Genomic DNA, 26,483 nt, shown 5'->3' with positions numbered 1-26,483 from the left:
GTCCGCTTCTTGTATTTCCTGTTTGGTGCAGTTGAAGTACGGGAGTGAGTATGCGACCCTGCTGACCACCAGGTTGCCAACCAGCTTAAGTGTGTCTCCTTCTTTCATCCCATATCTCTTTTGTGACACCCGCGTGATCACGCGTGCTATTTGGGTTGTTGACTGCTTGAGTGTTTTCAGCGTGTGGGTGCAGCGCTGGTTGGATTGCACCCACATTCCAAGGATCCTGATTTGTTGGCTTTCCGGTATCGGCTGCCCCTTTAGCCTCACGTTAAGGCTTTCTTTGCTTTTCTTGCCCCGTGTAATTCTCAGAAGCTCGGATTTCTCCGTTGAGCACTCAAGGCCTCTTTCCCCGACGTATTCTTCCACGCAAGTGGCTGCTTCTTGCAGATAGCTTTCTTTTTGGCACAGCGAGCGTTTAGTGGCCCAGATGGTGATGTCATCTGCATACATGGCATGTTGTATGCCTTCGAGTTTGCTTAGTTTATGCCCTAGGCCAATCATTGCGATGTTAAAGAGTATCGGGGAAATTACTGAACATTGGGGTGCAAATGCAATAGACCAGGAAATGGCAATAATGGATCAGGAGATCCGAAACCAACGCAAACAACAAATCCCACAACAAGCTAAAGACAAATTCAACCTAAGAAGATAGGGCCTCGAAAACTACAACGCGTCTAACACCGAGGACTAATCATGGCCAGATACGAAACAATAGAAATTTGGCAATGGAATTGCAGGGGCTATCGCAAAAAAACAAGGGCAACTCCTACAGTACATAAACACACAACTCACACCACCAGATATCATAGCACTACAGGAGAAAGGGAAAGCCACACCAACGCTAAAAGGCTACACGTGCTATGAAAAAGAACGCACAGCAATACTAATCAGTAAATCCCTCACCGCCATAGCACACGACAGCATATCCGACACAGACATAGACCACGGTATTGTCGAAATCATTCCAAAAGAGAAAAGAAAAGACAGCAGTGTCTTTGTCATAAGTCTCTATAGTCCTCCGAGTCAAAAAGAGGCGGACTTCCACAAACTTTTTGCAGGAGCGAGCAAATTAGCCAAAACAAACGCCCTAGTGATTGTAGGAGATTTCAACGCCAATGATCTGACCTTGGGTTACAAAAAACCAGACAAGAAAGGCATGCAATTTAAGGAAGCAGCAGATATGTACGGCTGCACCCTCATAACAGACGACAGTACGCCAACCAGACTAGGTAACAGCATAAGCTCCGACACATGCCCCGACCTGACATACATCCGGGGAACAGACAAGGCGGTATGGGAAAACCTGCTGGAGAATCTGGGCAGCGATCACTACATCCTAAAAGCGCAATTGGCAACCGGAAGAATAAAACGCAAAATTGGGACCACCAAAGTGACAGATTGGAATGCCTTCAGGAAGGAATGCAAAACTATAGAGGGAAACATCGGGTCCCTAGAAGGCTGGGGAAACAAGCTTATGGAGATGCTCGACAAGTACACCAAAGAAATAGAAAGAACAGAGGAAACACCTGAGGTGGACTCGAGACTACTCAAGCTTTGGGAGGCAAGACGCGGGCTCACGAAAATATGGAAAAAACAAACGCTAAACAGGAAGCTCAAAAAGAAAATCGCAGAGATAACCAAGGAGGCGGATTTGTATGCGGTTCAGATGACTAGGCAAAACTGGCAACAGTTTAGCGAGTCCCTAAACGGAACCCTTAGCACGGAAAAACATGGCACATACTCAAGGCGCTCCTGGACCCAACAAAAGCAAAATCTGAAAACAATAAGGCCATACACCGCCTGGTACACCAATTCGAGGGAACGGACTCTGAACTGCTAGAGCAGGTCAGAGTCAAATGTTTTGGACATGACAACCCGTCGGCCTACACACAGCAATACAAAGGAAAAGAAAACGAGCTGCTGGACAGGCCAATCACAAAAGAAGAGGTGTACGCGGCCATAAGAAGCGTAAAAAAGAATACAGCTGCGGGCGCGGACAAAATCAGAAATTCACTTATTCGAAACCTAGGGGACGAACTGGTGGAACAACTCACCGCCTTCCTCAACCAACACTGGGCTGCAGAAACGGCACCTGAGAAATGGAAAGACGCCGGGATTGTAATGATCCCCAAACCAGGCAAAAAGCTACAGGTAACAAACTTAAGACCAATCTCCCTCACATCGTGCTTAGGCAAATTATATGACAGGATAGTAACAAAAAGACTACAACATTGCATGGAGGAAAACGAGCTATACCCCGATAGTATGTTCGGCTTCCGATCCAAGCTTTCGACACAGGATGTCCTTCTCCAAATTAAGCATGAGGTTCTCAGCAACATACCATACAACGGAAAACACGTTTTAATGGCACTAGACATAAAAGGAGCTTTTGGCAATGTCAGCCACGCGGCAATCCTGGAAGGCCTTAACAGCGTAGACTGCGGGAAGAAAGTACACGGATACGTCAAAGCCTTCCTCTCCAATAGAACAGCAACAATAGGTTTGGGAGAGATCCGATCGCAAAAATTCCCACACCAAATAGCGTGTAAATAGCATCCTTCGTCTGTGTCTTTCCACACGTAACAATATGTTCAATATCTGTAACTGATATGAGGAATATTTGTATCACTGAGAATGCTCTCGCAAACATGAAATCAGCCGATAGCTGTTGTGGGCTTCGCTGCTTGTGATGACGTTGAATGAATGCATTGCGAAGGAGACAGAAAGAAATTTTGCACTTATTTTCACATGAAATAGTAAATTCCCCGCTGCATGCAGGCAGTGCACTAAAATTTGGCTCACATGTTCACAGGTAGCTGGTTAATAAATCAACAATGTTTTCTGACTATGTTTAAAAGGTGTTTCTGGGCTCTGCTAAGCCACCGTTGCTACCTGTTCGTACGGAAACGAGGTGTCGGCGACCGTCAACAGCGGCTGCTTGGAGCTCGAACCACCGGCGAGGGCTGGGCAGGGAAGACGAGGTGATGTAAAAAAACGACGTTTAACAAATCATTACGGGTGACTGGTGTACTCTAAAACAAAAATTACAGAAACGTTCTGCGTGTGGGCTCCTGCACGCAAGGGCAGAGAAGATGTGTGTCCACGTGGCGGCTCGCTGGTTTTCTGACACCCGCCACCAGTAGGGCAAGCTCAAGCTCTCCTGCTCCCTAGTACAGGGCCTGGTCAGAACTCTGCTCAGCCCAGAAAGAGGAATACGGAGAAAAACCCACTGCTCGGAAATTCACGCAGAGGAATTCGGAGAGAAACCAGTCGCTGGCATAGAGGTGGAGAACGAAGGTCACGTAGGGTCAACACACGGGTCAACCCACACGTTGGAATTTGGAGAGAAGCCACTTCCTGAAGTAGAGGGGGAGGACGTAGCACAAATGTGAACATGATTTGCAGTTGTGCATAATTCAGTCGCACACACTCGAAGGACAAGTCATTTAATGTGGACGAGCACGATGCTTAGACACGTTGTGTCTCAGGCGTTTGACAACCATTCCATTCATGGGCGCACAAAGTGAACCGTAACCGACCGCCCAACCACCGAAGCAGATGACGATGGGTAGGGGATGACATCCGCTGGCCAGAGGGATGACGTAGGTCGGTGCTTGTAGTCGTCGTCGGTTGTTGCACAGATGTCTCGCGCACGAAATATCGTGGACGTTTTTTCACGTCGCTCAACCTCTCGGGCCGAGAATGGATGCCTCAGAAGGATCTGCAACAGTTTCTCGTTCATAGCACACGTCGGCAGAACTACATCGACATTCAACCGCTCAGTCACCGAGCGCAAGACAAATTCTCGCTGAGGTCCCCCAGGCTTATTTGCCACTGAACGGTGAGATGCTTACAGAACTTACAGCAGTACTAAATACATACATGAACTTGTAATACGCTTCACAAAACATGACTCAACAAAACTGCGTAAACCAAAATAAGACCGTTCCCATGCTACGTCAGGAGAAATAAGCTCGCGAATTGGGAAACTGTTTGAGGCTGATTCTTGATCTAGGTGCTTAGAATTCAGCCATCAGCACTGCTATTGAGATACCCCCTTTAACTTCAGCATCATCATCATCATCCTGGTTACGCCCACTGCAGGGAAAAGGCCTCTCCCATACTTCTCCAACTACCCCGGTCATGTGCTAATTGTGGCCATGTTGTCACTGCAAACTTCTTAATCTCATCCGCCCACCTAACTTTCTGCCGCCCCCTGCTACGCTTCCCTTGCCTTGGAATCCAGTCCCTAACCCTTAATGACCATCGGTTATCTTCCCTCCTCATTACATGTCCTGCCCATGCCCATTTCTTTTTCTTGATTTCAACTAAGATGTACTTAACTCGCGTTTGTTCCATCACCCAATCGGCTCTTTTATAATCCCTTAACATTACACCTATCATTCTTCTTTGCATAGCTCGTTGCGTCGCTCTCACTTCAACTAGAACCCTTTTCGTAAGCCTCCAGGTCTCTGCCCCATACGTGAGTACTAGTAAGACGCAGCTGTTATACACTTTTTTCTTGCGGGACAATGGCAACCTACTGTTCATGATCTGAGAACACCTGCCAAACGCACCCCAGCCCATTCTTATTCTTCTGATTATTTTCATCTCATGATCCGGATCAGCGGTCACTACCTGCCCTAAGCAGATGTATTCCCTTACCACTTCCAGTGCCTCGATTCCTATCGCAAACTGCTGTTCTCTTCCGAGACTGTTAAACATTACTTTTGTTTTCCGCAGATTAATTTTTAGACCCACGCTACTGCGTTGCCTCTACAGAACAGTGAGCATGCATTGCATCTGGTCCCCTGAGTTACTAAGCAAGGCAAGATCATCAGCGAATCGCAAGTTACTAAGGTATTCTCCATTAAATCTTATCCCCAATTCTTCCCAATCCAGGTCTCTGAATAGCTCCTGTAAACACGCTGTGAATAGCATTGGACAGTTCTTATCTCCCTGCCTGACTCCGTTCTTTATTGGGATTTTGTTGGTTTCTTTATGGAGGACCACGCTGGTTGTCGAGCCGCTATAGTATCTCTCAGTATTTTTGCATATGGCTCGTCCACGCCCTGATTCCGTAATGCCTCGATGAGTGCCGAGGTTTTGACCGAATCAAACGCTTTCTCGTAATAAATGAAAGTTATATATAAGGGTTGGTTATATTCCGCACATTTTTCTATCACCTGATTCATGGTGTGAATATGGTCTATTGTTGAGTAGCCTTTACGGAAACCTGCCTGGACCTTTGGCTCACCGAAGTCAAATGTGTTCCTGATTATTTGTGCGATTACCTTCGTAAATACTTTGTAGGCAACGGACAGTAAACTGATCTGTCTATAATTTTTCGTCTTTGCCATCCCCTTTCTTATGGATTAGGATTATCTTAGCGTTCTTCCAAGATTCCGGTACGCTCGAGGTCATGAGGCATTGTGCATACAGGGTGGGCAGTTTTTCTAGAACAATCTTCCCACCATCCTTCAACAAATCTGCTGTTACCTGATCCTCCCCAGGTGCCTTCCGCTTTGCATAGCTCTCAAGGCTTTCTTTACTTCTTCCGGCGTTACTTGTGGTATTTCAAATTCTCTCTTCTATTATTGTCGTGGGTGCCACTGGGGCTCTATAAATCTCTATGTAACTCCTCAGCCACTTAAACTATCTCTTCCATATTAGTAAGGATATTGCCGGTTTTGTCTCTTAGCACATACATCTGATTTTTGTCTATTGCTTGTTTCTTCTTAACTGCTTTTAGGTTTCCTCCGTTCCTGAGATCATGCTCAATTCTATCCATATTATACTTCCTTATTTCAGCTCTCTTACGCTTGTTGATTAACTTGGAAAGTTCTGCCAGTTCGATTCTTGCTGTAGGGTTAGAGGCTTTTATACATTGGCGTTTCTTGAACAAATCTTTCGTCTCGTGCGATAGCTCACTGGTATCCTGTCTAACGGAGTTACCACCGACTTTTATTGCACATTCCTTAATGATGCCCATAAGGTTGTCGTTCTTTGCTTCAACACTAAGGTCCTCTTCCTGAGTTAAAGCCGAATATCTGTTCTGAGCTTGATCCAGAATTCCTCTATTTTCCCTCTTACCGCGAACTCATTGATCGGCTTCTTATGTACCAGTTTCTGCCGTTCCCTCCTTAAGTCTAGACTAATTCGAGTTCTTACCTTCCTATGGTGACTGCAACGCACCTAGCCGAGCACGTCCACATTTTGTATGATGCCAGGGTTAGCGCAGAGTACAAAGTCTATTTCATTTCTAGTCTCGCCATTCGGGCTCCTCCAAGTCCATTTTCGGCTATCCCGCTTGCGGAAGAAGGTATTCATTATCCGCATATTATTCTGTTCTGCAAACTCTGGAAATACCTTTTCCCAGCTTTTCCTAAAGCCTATGCCACATTCCCCCACTGACTTGTCTCCAGCGTGCTTGTTGCCTACCCTGGCATTGAAGTCTCCCATCAGTATAGTGTATTTTATTGTGACTTTACGCATCGCCGATTCCACGTCTTCATAGAAGCTTTCGTCTTCCTGGTCATTGTGACTGGATGTGAGGGCGAAGACCTGTACGACCTTCAATTTGTACCTCTTATGAGTTTCAGAACAAGACCTGCCACCCTCTCGTCAATGCTATAGAATTCCTGTATGTTACCGGCTATATCCTTAATAATCAGTAATCCGATTCCTAGTTCTCGTCTCTCTGCTAAGCCCCGGTAGCACAGGCACGTGCCCACTTTTTAGCACTATATATGCTTCATTTGTCCTCCTAATTTCACTGAGCCCTATTATATCCCATTTAATGCCCTCTAATTCTTCGAATAGCAGTGCTAGACTCGCCTCACTCCATAACGTTCTAGTGTTGCACGTTGCCAGCTTCAGATTCCAAGGGCGGCCTGTTCGGACCCATGAATTTTTAGCACCCTCTGCTGCGTCACAGGTCTGACCACTGCCGTGGTTAGTTGCTTTGCAGCTGCTGGGGACTGAGGGCCAGCGTTTGATTTATAGCTTATCTCAAAAGAAGAGTGCTGTAATGTGTGACTCCAGTGCGGGTAACGGCTATTGTGCGAAAACGTTGTCTGCAAGCATTGGAGAAGACAATGATCCGTTTCGATGACGAACCTCGAACCTGCAATAAAGCAAGACAATTTTGAACAGCCCTGACGAGGTATTCACACTGTTTCTTAGTAGAGCTGTTCACCTGTTATCGACCAGTGAGTGTCCGACTTGCGTAAAGGACGGGTGTTCCTCCTCACTCTCTCCCTTTTGGCATAAATTGACGCCCATGCCTCGATCGGTCGCATCGCATTGAACCACAAAACACCTCGTGTGGCTCGAAGATCTTAGCACGGGATGACTCGTCAGCGCGCTCTTCAGGGTGTTGAAAGAGGATTAATTTTCTTCGTTTTTCAAAGAGCATCAGTTAGAGCACTTGCTGGTTCAGAATAGCTAGGGAAGTACCGTCCATTGTACCCGCCGACCCTTAAGGAAGACCGGATATCTTTCTTTGTGCGCGGCTGCAGGAAGCCATGTATCGCAGACAGCTTTAGCTCAGAGGGACAATGACGGCCCTGTCTGATTGGATAACCGAGATAGATCACTTCCGCTTCCACCATTTGGTATTTTGTTCCCTTGACGGTTAAGGCTGATTCCCGCAAGCGGGCCAACACTGCTCTCAAATGTTGCATGTAAGTACCAGATTGGCACCTCTTTCGAGGTATCAGAAAGAAGGATGAGACTAAATGCAGCTCGCTAGAGGAATTATTCGCTCGCCTCAGAGAAGACGTTGCTGCTTCCACAAAGGAAATAGAGACAGACTAAAGAGGTAGAGCGCATGGACAGTAGATTAGCACACCTGTTAGAAGCCAAAAACGCGCTACAGGCTTAATGGAAAACACAAAAGTTAAATAGACGCCTACGCAAAATGATTGCTTAACTTGGTAAGCAAATAGATGAACATAGCCAATCCCTCGCTCGGCAACAATGGAAGTATGCAATGCCGTTGACGGGCAAATGAGGAGCGGAGCAAAATGGCACATCCTCAAGCATCTGCTTGGGGACAAACAATCGAAAGCTAATCAGAGGCTCACTATTGATAGACTCATGCACAACTTAACGAACTCTGGCATGACCGAGAAACAAATTACAGACGAACTGGCCTCGAGATACCTTTGTATCGAACCCGGCTCAAACAATGTCTACCCCTCTGCGACGCACGAGAACGAAACGGACCCTCTGCGCTCGCCCTTCACGTACGCGGAGGTGAGAGAGGTATTATACGAACTCAATTGCAGATCAGCATCGGGTCCCGATGGGATCACAAATAAACTCTTAAAGAATTTGGATGATGGGGCCATCGAGCTCCTCACGAATAAAATCAAGGAGGTTTTGGAGACAGGCGAGGAGTGGCATAACGTGACCGTAATCCTCATCCCGAAGCAAGAGAAACCCTTAGAGCTTGGCTCGCTCCGGCCGATTTCACTCACTTCCTGTGTAGGGAAGGTCGTCGAGCACGTCATTCTCAATAGGGCCAGTAAATTCACACAGGAAAGGAATCTTTTTCTGTTTAATCAAATTGGATTCAAGCCATTCATGTCTACACAGGACGTAATACTGCTTCTAAAGCACAGGATTATTGACAAGGCCTCCAGCGACACCAGAGCCGTTCTGGCACTGGACCTAGAAAAGGCCTTCGACAAGGTAACACACTCTCACATACACGAATCGATTACAGAAGCGGGTCTGGGAGTAAATTCTACAAGTACGTCAGCTCCTTCCTAAAGGATAGAAAAGCCACTATTCGCCTAGGAGCTCTGTACTCGAGAACGTTGAATCTTGGACCCCGAGGCACCCCGCAAGCGGCAGTCCTCTCACCGTTTTTATTCAACTTATGCATGAGAGCTCTTTACCAAAAACTGGCCGAGATTGAGGGCGTCGGTCCCGCCTTCTACGCCGACGACATCACAGTCTGGTGCGAGGGAGGTAGCGACGGGCACATCGAAGACAAATTACAAGCAGCGATCACAGTCGTACAGGGTTTTCTCACGAAGGCAGGCCTCTGCCTGTCGGCTAAGAAATCGGAACTGCTACTATACCGACCTACAATCGGCGCAAAGAAAGGGACATCTCCCGATATCTCTATCACCACCGAGACCGGATCCGTCACCCCGGTAGTACACAGAATCAGAATCCTGGGCATGTTCCTGAAGGAGGACGGCAGTAATGACTACACGTTAGAGCGCATCGCAACCAAAGCCGATTCCATGACAAAGTTAATCACGAGGGTGGCCAACAAAAAAGGGGGCTATGGGAGCATAATCTTAGCCGACTCTTCCATGCCTTCCTAATCAGCCAGTTTCACTACATAACCCTGGCCAACAAGTAGAGCAGAAGGGACGCGGCTAGAGTAGAAACAATCATTGCCAAGAGCATAAAAAGGGCACTGGGTCTCCCACAGAGCACCAATACCGAAAGGCTGTTGGAACAAGGCGTCCACAACACCTTTGAAGAGATAGTCGAGGCGCAACAGATGGCTCAAGTTGCAAGACTGGCTTCCACGGAAGCCGGCAGACAGCTACTAGCGCATATCGGTCAAGGTTCGAGCATAACAAAACAGAGGGAGTGCGCGCTCCCCGTGAAAGTCAGAGAAAAGTATTCAGTATTCCAGATACCTAGAAATATGCACCCAGAGCACAATTACGGCAGACGTAAAGCCAGGGCCAGGGCCCTTCTTATCCTAGCGGCTAAGATTGAGGACAACGTCGCCTTCGTCGACGTTGCGCAATACGCTACTTCCAATCATTTTGTTTCGGTGGCTACCTCGCTGTGTGGGGAGCTGTTGACGTCGCTTACGCATCAAAATGTGAACGCCGACAAAGTGGAACAGGTGGCTGCAGCCATCGCCATGGCCACCACGAACCGTTCCACTATCTTCAGACTCGCGAGATGCCTTTAGAGCATTCATGAAACGCTCGGTATGCAAGGAAGACGCTCGCTTTCTCTCTGCAGCATCTTGGACAGGCAAAAAGCACTTAATCTGGTTCCCCGGTCACATGGGCAGCGATGCTCATGAAGCCGTCTCCAAAGCCAACGAACTTGCTCACTCCCAGGTGCGAGATCTCACCCGCCGCGCCGGAAGTGGGCAATCGGAGGCCGGGGGATGGCAATGGCACAGGGAACCTCTCCTTACTTTTAACGAGGTCTGCAAACACTATCAACTAGGGCGTCGCAAGTTTCCACTTCCACATCCACACCTAAACAGACCACAGGCAATCACCCTGCGAATGCTGCAGACGGAGACGTATCCGTCTCCATTTATTTGCTCAAATATCCTAGGCGGCATCAACCCGGGTTGTCCGCGCTGTGGACCTCCCAGATGAACTCTTAAGCACATGCTCTTGCAGTGCCTCGACTTGCGCAGGGGGCTCACGGTCTCCCTCTTCGGAGGAAGACTGGCTCCGGCTCGTCCCCAGCTCCGCCAAGGAAGAGCAACTCAGGGCTGTCCAGAGATCCCGCGATATCGCCGAGAGTCTCAACCTCCCGACTCCGTCGTGGGTGCGGCCCGCAAACGCTGCTCCCTAACGGGGACACTCATCGTCTTCTCAGGACCAAAATAAATGTTCTTTGTCTGTCTCTCTGTCTGGCTGTCTGTCTCCGACTAGGATGCAGAATATATCGCAACATAGTCTAACTAAGGGAAGACACATTCCTCCTGTCCTCGCAGCACTTTGTCCCTAAGGCTTGAAAAAGAGCACGGTGCATTTTTCAAACCTAACCTTAGGACCTTATAGCGAAACGTTCCCAACGGAGTTATGAAGGTGGAATATCTGCGAGCACGCTCTGTGAGCGGAGTCTGCCATTAGCCAGGAACTAGATCCAGGGTATAAATCAATCAGGCGCTGCTAACTTTCTCGATGCGCTCTTGGATGTTTGGTATAGGATAAATTGGATGTTTAGTGATCGTGTTTAGCCTGCGGTAATCTATGCAAGGATGTTGATGCTTGCCCGGCAACTCAAGTAAGACCAAAGGCGGAGTGTTATCATTCTCATGGCCTATCGCACCCAAAGTCAGCATTTTTTCCAGCTCCGCATCCAGTCAGAGCACTCGCAAATTCAGAATAACTAGGGATGTATAGTTGACAGTACACCCCGACCCTTAATGAAGATCGGATATCTTTATTAAGAGATTGGAAGGCTTACCGGTGACACTCGATAAAGCTTTGAAGGTGCCGTCTCTGAAGAAGTAAGCTCGACGTCGTGTGTGAGAACCGACACCCTTCCTGGTGCATCCACATATAAGCCCTGAAACTCTTGCAGGATTTCCTACAACTCTTTAATTTGATCAGGCTCGAGCTACGCTTTAGAGACTACTTTCCTAATTAGTTGTTCCCTGGCCTCTCCGTTAGTGACTGACACGAGCCCTCGAAGCTCTAACGGAATCTCTTGGCGAACGTTTACCCAAGCAACACTTTCCTTTAGGTTGCTTCCGGTATTCCGCGAGCTGGAGTCCTTGTTTTCCTCAGATTTCAAGGCTGAACGGTTTATCTCTGACAGCCTGGCGACATTTCTTCCAATAACTCGTCTGCTGCCACTACCGGGACATCGGCCTGCGCGGATCGAAACTCCTGCGGTTCCAACGCGGAGGTATCCTCAACCTCCGCTTTCTGAAGTTCCAAACAGTCATCCACTCCAGTTAGTGCCGCTTCCATGACAACTTTTGCAGGTATCTTACAAGTTTTTAATCTCGTTAGTGCCATCACGCTAGCCTCCCCGTACATTAGGCCTTTCAGGCGCAGTATCTGATCCGACCTAGTTGAGATCAAGTAAGGGTACTGCGAACGAAGCGTAGGTGATACGACAGCTTCCGTCTCAAGTGTGCCGTAAGCACTTTTATTAGATACCTTTGCGAGAAAAATACATGCCCTGTGAGATTCTACAGCTTGCTTAATCCAGGCGCATTCAGCAGTGAACATCTCACGTTCCACACAAGAGCTGTGAACCACGTCCACAGTAACCGCGGAGTCGCGCAGTACGTGACATGGTTTCCCGTTTACTTCTAGGTGGTCGCACATTTATAGTTCGAGCAGCTTCATGTTTTCGTCCTTCAAACCGACCGATAAAAACACTACCTTTGCCTTCTTACAATGCGCAGGAATGCGCCTTGGTTTGTGTAAGCTGTAGCAAAGAAAGGTTTCCTCGCTTTCAATTTCTTAACTTCAGGGGTCCGTTCCGACCTTGAGGTATACCATTTTGAGGTACCCGCAATTGTAGGCTCGTCCTTTCTTTTTTTGGGCCTGGGCTTCAGCCTGCCGAGTCTGAAAGTGGGATAGCCTTTAGAATCGTCGCTAACTTCGCGAGCCCTACGTGTCACAAATTCATCGGCTAGTTCAGCGGCTCTGGCTATCGCGCTAACTTCTGGCCTGCCTTGAATCCAATACCTCACGTTCTACGGTAAGAAGTTATAAAATTGTTCATGTGCAAAGCACTGAACAACATTCTCGTGATCCGCGTAGGTTTTTGTTCCTTGAGCTATTGCTTTGTGTTTGACATAAGCTTATATGCAAACTTTGTATAGGACTCATTCCTAGCTTTTTCCGATTCGCGGAACCTCCGCCGGAACGCATCCATTGACATCCTGTACTTCCTCAGTAAACTGGACTTAACCAACCGATAATCCCGAGCCTCCTCTTTGGTTAAGCTAGCCATTACGACCGTTGCCTCGCCCGGTAAACATGTGAGCAGACGCGGTGGTCCTGATTAACGGGAGAACCCTTGCTTCTCGCACGTCCGCTCGAAGTTCACTGAAAACAAAGCAATGTTCTCTCCGAGCTTAAAGGGCCGCATTTGCTGTGTCATCTTTAACGATACGCGCTCTCCTGCAGTTTCCTTCGCTCTTCTGCCTTGCTGCTCGAGCGCGTTCTACTCAACCTTGAGTCGTTGCAATTCAAATGTGTCTTCCCTTTCCTGACACTCCCGCTCGTTCTGTTCTTTACGTTCTCGTGCTTCACGCTCTTCTGCCCGACTTTCTGCCGTCTGCCTACGTCTATTGATCTCCAGGCATTCCGTAAGCTTATCATGCTCAGTCTCTAGAGCAAGAATAGCCTCAGTCAACCGTGGTTTCCGGACTACGTCAGTGACAGCCACGTGCTACTCTTTCGCCAGCTCCAAGAATTCCAGTTTATGCAATGGCTTCAAATTCATGGATATTTTCAGCGCTGCTCTCTTGACTTACACGACTACCTTGCCACAACCTGATTAGGCGAGTGCAATAGCTCGAAGTACCCATTATATTCTAATCCTTGAAAAAAAGCCTAGCAAAAAGCAGAGAATGTCCCGCACTCAACACCTTGCAGCCTTGAATTGGCGTAGGCCATCGTAAACGCTGCATTGAGTTTTGACTTGGTAAACGAGGCTCGTAGATCCATATGCCTCGATGCTTACCAGCTGTCACGGCTGCCACAAGTGATCATGGGGGCGGGGTTTCGGCGACCTTCAACAACGTCTGCTTGGAGCTCGAAACAGGTTGACCATCAGATAGGGTTCGGCAAGGAAGACAAGGAGATGTAAAAAAAATAGCAGAAGTTTAATACATCATTACGGATGAGCAGTGCGCTACAAGATATTGAATTGGATTGGCAAAACGTTTAATGAGCCTGCAGTAAAGCGCGCAGGCGCGCTTCAGACGTGGCCTACGTCGTCATCTTGGCGGGTACTCGGCGAGCATCCCCGCTCGCCGTTGCCGGCACGCCAGGCTCCTGCCTAGCCAGCGCCTCGATGATCTGCTGGACGGCCTGGAGTTGTTTTTCTTGTTCGTTGCTCCGCGTTGCTTCCTCGAGCTGCGGCGGTATATGTTCTGAGTTAGCTTCGCTCGGATGTTTGGAGCGATCCCATAGCATGTGCACGAGTGTGGCCGTCTTCCTGCAGCACGCTCTGCACTTGTCATCGGGGTGCGATTCTGGGTACATCCTACGAAATAGCGCCGGGCTTCGAAGCGTTCTCGTTTGTAGTTGCCAGAACAGCACGGCCTGCGACGTGCTCAGCCCTTTGCAGGGTGGCGGCCAAGTCTGCGGGCCAGCCGAAAGGCCTTGGTCAATTCGTTATAGCCGGTCATTCTTTCTTTAGCGCTAAACCACAGCGGGCGGCCGTTGTCTTGGGCGCGGTCGGTTAGTCCTCGCGCTCGGGCGTGTGCCGTTTCGTTGCGATTGGCATTCTTCTCCGACGCTTGACCTGCGTGCGCCGGGAACCACTTGATTCGAGGCCTCTTGTCGCGGTATGCCTATCGGAGCAGGATGCGTGTCGCCGTTGGGGCAATTCTTCCTTTGGCGTATTTCTTTACCGCCTGTCTGAAGTCGCTGAGGATCGTGTGGAATTCTCGGTCTACGATATCCAGGATGATGGCTATTTCGTCTGCTTCCTCCACTTGCTTGTACGATGTGCTGGCGGTCACCCGCACGTTGCCTCTGGAGTCGACCACCGCGATTGCGAAGCCGTTGAGGCCGGCATATTGGGCTGCGTCCACGTATCTGGCGCCGGGGTCTTCCGCGTGCAGGTCTGCCAGAGCCTTGGCTCTAGCGCGTCTTCTGCCTTCCTTCGATTCCGGGTGCATGTTCCTCGGCAAAGTGTTAACCCGCACGTTCCGTCGTACGTGGTCGGGGACGGGGCATTCTGGTCCCTGCTGTTCGTGATAACCGATGCATAGGTTGCACAGGATCTTTCTGCCGGACATTGTTGACAGTCTTTCCAACTGAGCGCCTCTTTGCGCTTCGGCGATCTCGTCGAGCGTGTATGTATGCCCAGCTGGAGGAGACGTTTCGTGTTGGTAGTTTCGGGTAGACCGAGGGCTGTCTTGTTAGCCTTCCGGATTACGTTGTCTAGCTTGTTCTTTTCGCTTTGCATCCATTTGTGGAAGGCTGCCACGTACACTTCGTGCACATAGCACGTACGAAGGAGTGCATAAGTCTGATGTCTTCCTCCTTCATGCCTCACTCTTTGGTGGTGACGCGCTTGAGCAGTCTGGTCGCGTTAGCCGCCCTTCCCGTGATGCGGGTGACGGCGTCTCCGTTCCTGCCGAGCGCTTCGATCGTCATGCCTAGGACTCGGATCTTGCTGACCGTTGGTATTGTGTTACCATCCCTGGTGTGGATCTTGATCTTTTCGTGTTCCCTTTGCTTCTTGGTTCTGTGCGTTTTGATCAGTTGGTAAAGCAGGAGCTCCGACTTACTTGGGGAGAAACGCAGTCTCGTAGCTTCCAGGCTTTCTTCGATGGTGTCGACGGCCGTCTGCAGTGTGGATTCTATGCGGGCATCACTGCCCCCGTCCACCCACAGCGTAATGTTGTCCGCTACAGACAAAAATGAACCGTAACTGTTCCTTTCCGAAAGTAACAAAGAAATCTGTTAAAATGTTTGTGGTATGCTCACAGGTAGCATCATTTCAGTTTGCGTGTCGGACAAGTTCGGCGAACCATAACTGCTTAAGATTCACCCACCGTGGTTGCTCAGTAGCTATGGTGTTGGGCTGCTGAGCACGAGGTCGCGGGATTGAATCCCGGCCACGGCGGCCGTATTTCGTTTGGGGCGAAATGCGAAAACACCCGTGTGCTTAGATTTAGGTGCACGTTAAAGAACCCCAGGTGGTCGAAATTTCCGGAGTCCTCCACTGCGGCGTGCCTCATAATCAGAAAGTGGTTTTGGCACGTAAAACCCCATAATTCTTTAACTGCTTAAGATTTGGCATTGTTGCCAGTTGTTGGTTTACGTAAAAATTGGCTGCGGTTTAGCTCAGCTCACCCTGGACATGTAAAGCCAAAGCATGGTTTAGCCTGCTTAAATCTTGGTTTCACTTGGTTAACCTTTGATTTAGCTCTAATATACTGAGGTATACAATCATTCTTAAGCCAGGTATGACGGCTGTACCTAGGTTGGTGGCTAGACATAACTATGATTAGGCTTGGGTGGACACGCATCGTTCGACGGTGCGACGCCTGTTGTGCCACAGGGAACGCGCAAGTGCTCGACATGCAAAGAGACGCCGTGAACATGCGCAGCGTCGAAGCACAAACAGGCTGGGCGCGAACGCGGTCGCTACATTGACCTCGATGGTGCGACGCCTTTTGCATTCTGGACCCTATCCCGTGAAGCAGCTCGCCGGGCGATGTCTGCGGGTTGGTCAAACGCTGGTTGGCGACGACTGATCAAAGCCTCCCGCTCAACGCTCAGAGAAGACCGCCCGGCCTCTCTCTTATCCATGGCCAAGATTGCACTGACTAGGCGAGCGCGCTGCTCCCCTGAAACAGGCGCACGGTGTCACGTGCTCAGTCGGCGGCTAGCGCATGCGGCGGCACCGGAGCTCGGCACGGCGAGTCACATGATGCGTTGCCAAGGCTACGGCGCACCTGCGTTCAAATGAAGTTCAAATTCGTGGCGACGATGAAACTCGGCTCAACGAGGTTAGCAAGGCTTTCGTTTTTAAAAATTAGCGGTAACCATGGGGGATGACTTTCGAAGTTATATCATACCTGCGCAATCTGAAACTGTCAAGGTTTCCGTTTGCGCATGATGCCAGCTTGTGAGACGAGAGCGACATGATGACGGGGGTGCGATAGCATGACAACGCTGACTAGGAATGCATGACGAGAATGGGGACTACATAATTCAGAAAAGAAGGAAAACGCCTTAGCGACTACTAGACGGAAATCATAGTCTAGGACGTACCTCGTTCCTTAGCTAGCGGTTTGATAATTGTCGAGTCTCACGCCAAGTATTTGTGCAGTGAGATATGTAAAAGCTTAAAATATTCTCCTTTGGAAGCTCAGTATGCTAATGACTCCAGTGCTCCATTTTCTGCACATGTAATATTAAGCATTGGCTGCCAAATGTTCAGATTTCTGCCTCATAATTTTTATTGCTTTCGACGGTTCTAAGAACCAATTCCTGTGCGCTTTACGGACGTCTACTCTAACCTTTTAACTATGACGTATTAAGCACAGACACTCCATGTTTCGTTAGAGAAACAAGCCCACAGCTACGTCGCCACTATTAAGCATCGGAACAAGGTACTGTAATTGTGTTCACGATCACCTTGGTGCTAATCTCCCTCTATATGCCATTCGTTACCTGAAGTAGATGATTCAGCATCAACGCCGAAGTGTGGATTCGCCGCGAGGGCCACAATGGGAGAGGCCGGCGCAGCGATCGTTTCGATGTCACAGATACCATGCCCCTTCCTACCCTGCTGTGCAGTTGTGGGACGCGACGTTTGGGTCGGGTCACGCTTTCTAAGTGTATTTTCTTGTCGATTCTCGGAGTGGGACGTTCAATTCTGGGCGTGCGAAGTTCAGTATCGGTGCCGGAAGCATAGTTCGACCTCCTGGAGATTTTATGAGCGTAACCACACTGGTAGGTTGCGCGCAAACAAGTTCACCATGGAAGTGTATTGTTCGGTGCCGTGGTGCCGGACGTATGCGACAGATCCCTCTGTAAGCTTTCATCATTACGCCAAATGTAAAAAGAAGGCGGGAGACTTGGTTGGTTAAGCTGGAAATGAGAAAAGATGCCAGCGCTCACTGGCGGGTTTGCAGCAAGCGCTTTCGTGACGAGGATTTGGTGTGTGCCGCCGCAGCTAAGGTGTTCGATAGCTAACTGCTGACGTGTGCTCAGAAGCGCTCCCGGCAGCTCGTCGCGCGCTTTTATCACCCGTGCGACCAACGAAGGGTGATTTGTGGCAGGCTGGATGAGGCGTTGGCTTGCAGCCGAAGCTAGGCCATTCCAGAACCTTCCCGTGCGCCCTTCCCGTGAGCCCTTCGGACCGCCCGCGATGCCCTGAACACCGTCCAAATTCGGTGCAAAACAAGGCGATTGACTATGGTTAATCCGCTTGACCAAGTTTGATATGAAGAATGCAAATTGAGAAATAAGGAGGGCTGATAGTGAAGACAAAAACAATGAGCGTCGGCCTGCCCGGCTGCTTTGACTTCTTCCACTGTTTTTACAAAAATAAGCGAAGCTTGTGTAGTATACTACACGATTGCATAAGGATGCATTTCATTTTCGCAATGTACAGTCATTGTTTTCAAGCAAGCAGGCTCGAATTGGCTTATTTACGCATGCGTCCAGAGCTATTAGCAGCGCTAGTTTGACAAATAAGTCAGACTTGATGATGACAGAGAGGGGAAAAAAGATAGAACTATTCAGCACGCATGCTAATGTTGTACGTCACACTTCCGTAATTTCGGCTCAGTGAACTTATCTTATGCTCATTCAGACTTTTTATCATTCATGGAAGTTTTTTCTCTGCTGGTAATACACGCACACTATGACATGGTTGAGTTTTGTTGAAGTGCTGTTTGTTGTGCTGTTTTAGGACTACTGTGTTGTTTCTGCCACGTGAAATGTTTGATTTCCTTGCTTTATAATTATGCCGAACTGGAGGAAATCATCTGGGCTGTTGCGCCAATTTTGACTAACATCTGTCTTAAGTTCGCAATTTTTTTCCATTAGAATGATGTGGACGGCAAACTTATACATTGAGTGCCTTAATAATTAACATGTTTGTTAATAATACCATTTTCAAGGGATAATATACTTGTATAATAATGGCTCGAATTTGCTTGTGATGCATGCCAATATTACCTTCATTTCTTGGGTGTACATTGTTGCAATGTTCATGCTCTGTTCCTGCTGTTTGGTCTCCGCACGATGTCCTGTTGGCCACGTATAATTCAAGGTGTATGAGGAACTCGTAGACAACACACCCTTTGCGATTAATCAACCTGTTGTGTTATTACTCCGATCAACCTATTGGTTAGTCGAGTAGCCTTAATTTGTTTTACTACTTGGCATGTTTAGTCTGAAAGGTCGAGACAATGTGGGTGGGGTAGACACGACTACGTTTACATTTTTAAGCTTCACCACCTTCTTCAGCCTGTGGAAACGGTCGTCAACGTTTCCTCTAAGTGCCTTTGGCTGCAGTGCTCAGCAACGGCGAAGAAATATTTTCAGACTTGAGACAAAGCGCTTGCATTTGAAAGGTGGCTTCCTTCATGTGTCCTAGGAATTTCTATCGTTAATCGAACACTCTATACAGTCAATTTAACCATCAAACTAAGTTAATTGAAAAAAAAGTTGAATTATGGGGTTTTACGTGCCAAAACCACTTTCTGATTATGAGGCACGCCGTAGTGGAGGACTCCGGAAATTTCGACCACCTGGGGTTCTTTAACGTGCACCTAAACCTAAGTAAACGGGTGTTTTCGCATTTCGCCCCCATCGAAATGCGGCCGCCGTGGTCGGGACTCGATCACGCGACCTCGTGCTCAGCAGCCCAACACCATAGCCACTGAGCAACCACGGCGGGTAAAGTAAATTGATAAAGGGACGGTGTCTCCTTAATGTATTCTGTGATTATTCACCGATGATGTAGGGTGTAAACAAATCAATGGGCTACAGAAGCACTCCCAGCATTTGTGCGCATACAGCTGAATAGCTTCTAGATTGCCTTTAATCAATCTTGCACGCCACATGTGTGCTTTAATGACTCAGCACTATTCATGATATTCTGCACCAGATATCAGCTATTGCATCTAAAACAAATTGTTATTCTACTCACGAAAGCCTACATGGCCAACAAAAATTTTGAGAGAGAGAGTGAGAGAGAGAGAGAGAGAGACTGTTTATTAGAGAAACAGAGCTATTTGCCGGCGCGTATACAACCGCTGGCGTGCTACTCTGTATAGGGATGGGAAATGGGATTAAAGGATTCCAGAGGAGAGTGGGGAAAAGAGAGAATAAAAATAAATATGAAATGCGCAAGTGGACTTGATACTAATATTTACACATGACAAGGCGGGTAAATTTATGCTTTTGTATATTAAGTGTTCAGTCTTGAAAGCTTTCCATTTGCAACTATTTTTGACAGGTATTTGAACAATAAATCCAAAACCTGTCGCTGATTTGAAGGGCCGGGCATTGGACTTAAGATGCTGGGTAATCTACACGTATCGCAGGAAATCGTGTCGATTCGTCGCTCACCAAATTGCCTCTCGTCGCGGTACGCGGGGCACTCTAGTCATATGTGCTCCATTGTCTCTAAGTTGCCACAGTTATCACTGTAGGGGTTAGTGGTAAGCCCTATGCGGTACAGATAATTGTTCGTGTATTCCACGTTCAGCCGAAGACGATGGTAGTGTCTCTAACTGTCGAGGAAGTGGTCGTGGAATTTTCGGTCTCATTTCTGGGTCAATATAACTCCAGAAGTCATCTTGGTGCAGCAGCAAATTCTAGACGCGGTTTTTTCCTTGATGGCATATTTTTTGCCATGTTTGAAGTGTCGGCTTTTGTAAAAAATGTTCTTTTGAAATTGCGGTATTGGAGTCCTTTTCGGGCAGCTGCATCTGCTTCTTCATTTTCCGAAATACCGGCATGTCCAGGTATCCACTGGAACTTGATGCAGTGCCCAGCAATCTTAGCCTTGTGGTGAAGATAAGCAATGTCAAATGCTGGAGGTTGGTTATTACAACGCTTGTGCCTGTTCCACATACTTTGTAGGGCTGCTTTTAAATCCGTGAAAATCACCCATGTCTTTGGCGGCTGCTGCCGAAGTACATACGCAAGGGCCTCCTTAATACCATATAGCTCTCCTGAAGTAGATGATGTCACTTGCTCAAGAGGAAACGAGAATCGTAGCCCTGTACAGGGAACAAAAAGTCTGCACGATGAGCGATGTGGAGTAGTAGAGCCATCTGCGAAAATGTGCGTTGCGGCTGCCTATTCTTTGTGCTTATATTTATAAGCTACCTAATAAGTCGCTGCTTGAGGCAGTGTCTTTTTCGCACTGATTCCAGGAATCAGTGGGGACAGCGATTTCCAGTGGTGAATTGTTTCGTGGCATAATTTGTGACGCCCGAGCAGGAATTGAAATAGGTATGCTTCCGACCGCTTGTCCAAAGCTAGATGCAGCACGGGTTCTAGAAATATGCTATGAGGTGCATCCGAAGTGTCTTTTGCGAAGATAGCACATCAATGGTTATACTAGGAGAATGACAGCAAACTTGAAAGTAGGAAAAATCGAGAAGCAGACATAGACAAAGCGACACGAAAGTGGCTGGACTAACAACTGAACTTCATTCATGAAAATGACGTCCCCCAAGTTCCTGTCGCTTTGTCTATGTCTGCTTCTCGATTTCTCTACTTTCAAGTTTGCTGGAATTCTCATAGTATAATCATGTACCAACTAGCCCAACAAGCCATTCTCATAGCACTTCAAGAGGCAGGCATGTAGCTTCTGCTACAGTTCCTGAGCGGGACGACCCCTTCGGAAGGTCAAGACGTACGCGAAGGCAATTGTTCCGTGCTGCCTCAAGTTTTCTCTTGCTTGTCGTAGACATATTGCGCAGGATCGGGAGGTAATACCGTAGTGTTTCGTATATGTAGGCCTTATGGAGGAGCACGATTGATCGACAGTTGCTGCCCCACTGTGATCCGACTAAAAATCTGAATAAAGGCGACGCCGAGGAAATCTTCTGACTCAGTTTTTTTACTTAAGGCGACCATGTGAGGTTCCTGTCAATCGTCACTCGAAGAAAACTTTGTCTTTACCTATGGAAGGATACGATCACCCAACACTAGCGGGTATGTTTTCATACACCTCTGCGTGAAAGCCATAGCAACGCTTTTGTCTGGGGACAATTTGAGACCCCTTGGATTTAAGTAGACCGATATATTTGCTAGCGCTCCCTGGAGACGTTGTTGGCTGGTACCGCGGGAACGCGCTGAGCTCCAAATGCAGATGTCGTCAGCAAACAGTGTGATTTTTACGTCACGGGGCAGGATTCTTCTTAGATAGATGAGGACTAAATTAAGTAATACCAAGCTTAACACAGCTCCTTGTGGCACTCCCTTCTCGACGGCATAAAGCGCCGTGGAGCCATCCGGGGTACACATGAAAAGTTGGCGTCCTTGAAGATAGTCTTCAATCCATGCGTAGAGCCGTCCTCCAAGACCAAGGGTTTCGAAAGCGTCAGGTATTTCTTTATGATAGACCGAATCATATGGTGCCTTAATGTCAAAAATAATGTAGTAGGTGCGTTTCCACATACCGATTCCTCTTCAATTGATGTGACCAAGGCAATGACATTATAAATTGCGGACCTATTTTGCCGGAAGCCATTCATTTCCTCTGGGTAAACGTTTGTTGTTTCCAGGAACCAATTAAGTGGTTTGTGAATCATTTTTTTAATAGCGTCCCTACGCAGCTAAGCAAAGAAACGGGCCTGAAGGAGGCGTAATTCGTCAGCTGCTTCCCTGGCTTCAATACAGGAATAACTTTCGCAACCTTCCATTCCGTAGGAGCCTTCCCAGTTATCGATGAGGCGTTGAAGTACCTCAGAAAGCGAGACGTGTGGCATAGATTTGCGAGGGCTTCACAACTCACACCGTCATGGCCAGGTGATGATCGTTTGTTTGCGTCGCCGATTGCTGCAGGGAGCTCTTCAATTGTAAATGGTAATTTTAAGTCAGGATGGGTCGCTCCAGGTGGACTAGGCTGATGACTTGCAATTTGCCGAGAAGGTTGCGCCTCACTGGAAAGGAGCCTACAGTAATGCTCTGCCATCTCTTTCAGGGATGCGCGCTCATATAATGAGAGGGCTATAAAAAGACAAAGCTGTTGCGGCTCTTTGTGAATGCCTCTAACGATTCGCTAGATTTTGCTCACCGGTTTTCATAGTTCCAGTGTACCACAAAAGTCCCTGCACCTTTTTCGGATTAGTTTTGTGAAGTAACACCGTATATGTCTTTCTGCCTGCCGAAAATTTCTGAGGTCTTCGATATTCTTAGTACGTAGAGCCTTCCTTTCGGCACGCCTTCGAATGGCACATAACCTTTCGAATTCCTCGTCGTTAGTAGGTACATTGCAATGCTTAGTGACAGAGCGGGTACTTTGTTTGAGGCAATGAGCTATTGTCGGTATTGATCCTGCATTCGTAGTCGAGGGTGTGACCCGTTTGCCTACGGCTGCTATGCAGGCTTCTCAGTCTACCGACTTCAGTTTCGCTTTACTGGACCACGTCCGTAAATGAAGGGCAGCGATAAGGATCGGGTAGTGATCACTAACTACCTCGAGTCTCGAAATCTGTACACCATCCAAACATAGAGGCAACATGACTTGATGCGAATGTGACGTCAATCCAGCTAACAGTCTTGGATTTTTCAGGTATGTTATGCTGCCACCGTTCAAGGGCTCTGTATTGCATCTTGCAAGAAGCTTCAACGGCTTAGCAGCCCGAGTACATGTATGTGAACTCCCCCAGATCTCTTTATGTGCGTTACGATTGCCACAAATAATATGTGAAGATTGAGTGCTTGCCACCAAGTTTTCCAATCCTGACACGTCGAAATGTGATGCTGGTTAAATGTAGACGCGGACCAAAATGAACACTTTAAATGGAATCATCCTGGTTGCGCAAATATATTAATTCTTGTCATGTGGTGCTACGTCAATCACAGGGGCAGGCACGTCGTTGCGAAATCCAGCGAGATGTCGGCTAATTCCGTTTTGTCGCCTTGAATTATGTAAATAATAGCCCTTTGTCCTAAGCTGCTCGTCAACGCGAGACTCTGAAATGACCATAGAAGGGAATCTCGGTACACTCTCGCAAAATATTCAAAGTCTGCTAACTTCCAGTGCAAGCCGCGAGCTTTTCACTGGAATATAGTACATGTGCGGAAGTGTTTGTTGGTGGACACCGCTTGCGAGACGATTGTTGGCGAAGCCATCATTGCTACTCCGAAGAATCACGGCGTTGCACCGTGAAAGAAGAAGACACCAGTGGTTCCAAAGCCAGGATGGCCTCTACCTCAGGGATGCTTTTAAACGACGGGCTGGCACGGAGAATAGCCTTGATTGCTGCGAACATCATGTGAATCAGCAAACTTGATATCCCATTTACAGCGCTACCATCTAACAGCTTTTCATGGTTTTTCCTGTTCTTCTGCTGCGACCTTGGGGACACTTGTGAATTTGCGGCTATATCACTTGAGGGCTTTGATTGACTCTTTGCAGATTAAGGCCTTTGCTGGTTCTCTCTCACGACTTTTTCGAAGCCGTGTCGCTGCGCTGTACCATGTCGTGTTGCTTTTCGTTTGTAGATGGATGTATCACATCCGGATTCGGTGGTGGTTCTCATCGTTTCCGCACTTTTCCCTCGATTTGCTCCATTGTCTGTGCAAGAGTGGCTGATTTCTTCTTGAGACACCCTCCGTATGACGCAGCATGCTCAGCTCTACAGTTTGCACATCGAGGCTGTGAACGTGACGACACTCCTTATGCGTATGTGTACCAGTGCGTATCTTGCAGCGGATGGGGCCGTTACAATATTTCGCTATATGTCCATGTCTTTGACATCTGAAAGATTGAGTAGCGGACTTCCTGTATTCCTTCACAGGTTAACTGCAGAATCTAAGCCACACTCCGTTTGGTATAGGGCCTCCTTAGGGAATTCCAGGGTGACCGAGCATCTTCGGGTTTTCTTTACCACGCCATCTTGGTTAGGGACGTACGAAACTTGCCTTTTAGCAGATATGACTCCTTGTTCGCTCAGATACGCCTTGAGGTCATCATACGAGTACACAGGAACGATCTGTATCCTCCCGTACATGGCAGAGTAGGAGCATGGAATTCGAGCTTCTACAGTAATAACCGACAGATCTGTCACCGCGAGGGGGTGATTAGCTGCAGGAAGTGTAGACACTGTCAGGATGAAGCTGCCATCCTTGTTGATACGATGGTTGAGTATCTTTTCTTGGGCTTTTGTCACGACCACAGAAGCCAGAACATTTGGGTCTGGTTATGACTGCTACCAGACCGATACGGCATCTGGCCGGACGGCCAGGAGCACAATAACGCTCACGCAAGAACGGGAACACTGCGCCCGTTTATTCAGTGAGAGCCCTTTTTCAAGACGTTCTCAAGCAGCTCCGGCACGTGTGATGACGTCACGGCGAACGCGGTTTTCTCCTCTTCGTTGTCACTTTCACTTCGCAGCACTTCTCCCTTCTTAAGGTGAATAACGCTGTACGGATTTTCTTATACGGGTCGATCTACGAAGCACAGCTGGATCAGCCTCTTCTGCTGGCGTCGGCACACGAGCTGGTGGACCTTGCGAAGGTTTTGCCGGCACAGGACTGTATTCAGGACAGACTTGATCCATGTGACGCTGAAGCTCACCTTCTGCCATTTCAACGGTGTTCATTCGACATCATCTTGTTTCTTTCACTGTGGCTGGCAGCCACCTTTCTCGTCCTGCGAAGTGGCGAGCCCAGACAGCAGTTCTCGGGTTCAGCTTGCTTTCTTTATCAGCCTGTGGAAAGGTTACGGGTGGTGGAAGGCTCGTGTCCAACGGAGAATGGATCTGATATCCCAAAAGACGTTGAGACGGTGATCGTCCTTCATCCAGGGGCGTTCTACGGTAGCTAAAGCGCAGTTCAGCTAATCGTTTAGACTGGTCAGCTCAACGAACCTTGTTGAGGCCATCTTTCAGCGTCCGCACAGCACGTTAACCAAGCCTATCCGATAGGGGGTGATATGGTGCCGTACAAAAATGGTTTATGCTATTTTCGGTCAGAAACTTCGTGAAAGTCTGCGACGTGAACTGAGTTCCTCTATCTGTCACAATGGTTTTTGGCATGCCCAGCCTGCAGAAGATTTCACGCAAGGATGTAACTGTCGATTGTGCTGTGGCATGATGCACTGGAGTGGCTTGGGTCCATTTCGAAGATGAATCTATGGCCATTAGAATCATGGTGTTATTCACTGGACCAGCATATTCCAATTGTACACGTGACCAATTCTCGTGCGTTAGTGGCCAGCTTACTGGTACTTTCGCCCACGTGATTGCGCTTGCTTGTATGCATGTAGTACAATTCCTACTGATTTGATCGATAGCTTCGCCGATGCCAGGCCACTACGCCACAGTACGGGCCAATGCCTCCATTGCAGACATTCCGTGGTGCGTCTCGCGCAAGAGTTGCAGCATGTCACCACGAGAAGCTTCGGGAATTCCGACTCTGTGACCCCAGTAAATGAGACCTTCGTAAACGGTTAGCTCACTCTTTCGTGCGAAGTACGGTTCCAACCGCGGATCGGGTGCATTGCGCTCCTTTGGCCAACCGTGAAGCACGTAGAACTTGACATTTCTAAGTACTTGATCTTTTTCGACAACTGTCTCATTGCTTTCGAAGAAAGGGGCGAGTTAACCAGCTGCTACAGCGAGTGCACGCACTCGTGCAGCTCCTCTGAAGTGTCCTCGGTGGTTTCCAGAGGAACCCGACTGATTGCGTCTGCATTCAGGTTGTCCGAGCCAGGTTTGTACTCTATCTTGTACTAGTATGCTCCCAGCAGCAAGGACCAACGCTGAATTCATGCGGCAGCCATGATGGGCGTGGGACGATCTTCGCGAAATAGACCCACCAGCGGCTTGTGATCTGTGA

The 26,483-nt window shown here is 48.2% G+C and overlaps 1 protein-coding gene across 2 annotated transcripts in view; it reads right to left on the bottom strand.

Annotated features, from left to right (window-relative positions):
- LOC129384928 (uncharacterized) overlaps positions 1-26,483 on the bottom strand; it is a 159,931-nt gene that overhangs the window by 118,923 nt on the left and 14,525 nt on the right. The gene's annotated exons all lie outside the window — the stretch shown is intronic.

The sequence above is a fragment of the Dermacentor andersoni genome, chromosome 4, assembly GCF_023375885.2.
Source record: "Dermacentor andersoni chromosome 4, qqDerAnde1_hic_scaffold, whole genome shotgun sequence".
Classification (NCBI taxonomy): Eukaryota; Metazoa; Arthropoda; class Arachnida; order Ixodida; family Ixodidae; genus Dermacentor; species Dermacentor andersoni.
Note: the sequence above shows the minus strand (reverse complement) of the source record. Positions and strands in the feature narration are given on the sequence as shown.